Here is a 970-nt window from a genome sequence, read left to right as displayed (position 1 = left end):
AATATCTGTGTTTTTCCCAATATTGTATGTGTATGTACAGTATGTGTGTGTATATACATGTATACATAGACAAGAGGCGACTTTATAGCAGAACAATCTGTGTGTAAGGCAGTTTATTTTTAGAACACGAAGAAATATATAAATGACATTTCAACAGAATCAAAAGAGTTAAACAGAGTATGAGGGGGAAAAAAAAACTGGAGGTACAAGTTAAATTGCAGTTTACTGTATTCAGAAGCCTAAGGATTGGTTTGATGAAAGGCCGAGGCAAGCAGTAACATCTTCAGTCTCGATTTATAAGAACTGAGAGTTGCAGCAGACCTGAAACACTGAAAGCTGCCTCTCTCTACTTTGTCTTTGTGTTGGGTACAGAACGTAATCTTTTCCCAGATGAGCTGAACGGTGTCGATAATTCCTGACGGATCAACAGTTCAGGAATGAATTCTGACATGAGCAGCAGCGTTCTGAATCAAATGGAGCTGTCAAGAGAGAGAATACATAGAATAAAAACAGAGAACATACGTGTGCACATGTTGCATTTGTATAAATTGTAGATGGAGACAAATTACATACGAGGCTACATCACTTTTGGTGCTTAGCACCTTCAAGATGTGATTCAAACTTTAACATGAGTAAGAAGAGCTGCTAAATGCTTGCTCAAGGTGAATCCAAAGATATCTTTGGATTTGTTTACCTTGGTAATAATAATATAACACTAACCTTACTATGTGAGGTGCCTTGAGGTGACATAAGTTGTCCATTGGCGCTTTGTAATTAAAGCTGATTTAAATTTTATAGAAGAGTTAAACTGAATCGGGCTGGGTTACAGGTTTAGTTTCTCGCTGTCTTTATGATTTACAGATATCCTATTTCTATGAAAATGTTCTTTGTTTCAGGCGACCTGATGGAAATTATCCGGAAAGAGGGAAGAAGGATGATTGCTGCTCAGCCCTCAGAGACCACCGTGGGT

General features: G+C 37.9%; 1 protein-coding gene across 1 annotated transcript in view; it reads left to right on the top strand.

Moving 5' to 3' along the window:
* Positions 1-970, top strand: part of eif2b2 (eukaryotic translation initiation factor 2B, subunit 2 beta) — a 6495-nt gene that overhangs the window by 3330 nt on the left and 2195 nt on the right. The gene's annotated exons all lie outside the window — the stretch shown is intronic.

This window comes from Stegastes partitus, unplaced genomic scaffold (genome assembly GCF_000690725.1).
Source record: "Stegastes partitus isolate 25-593 unplaced genomic scaffold, Stegastes_partitus-1.0.2 Scaffold1794, whole genome shotgun sequence".
Classification (NCBI taxonomy): domain Eukaryota; kingdom Metazoa; phylum Chordata; class Actinopteri; family Pomacentridae; genus Stegastes; species Stegastes partitus.
The sequence above is the reverse complement of the archived record's forward strand: the minus strand, read 5'-3'. Positions and strand labels throughout refer to the sequence as shown.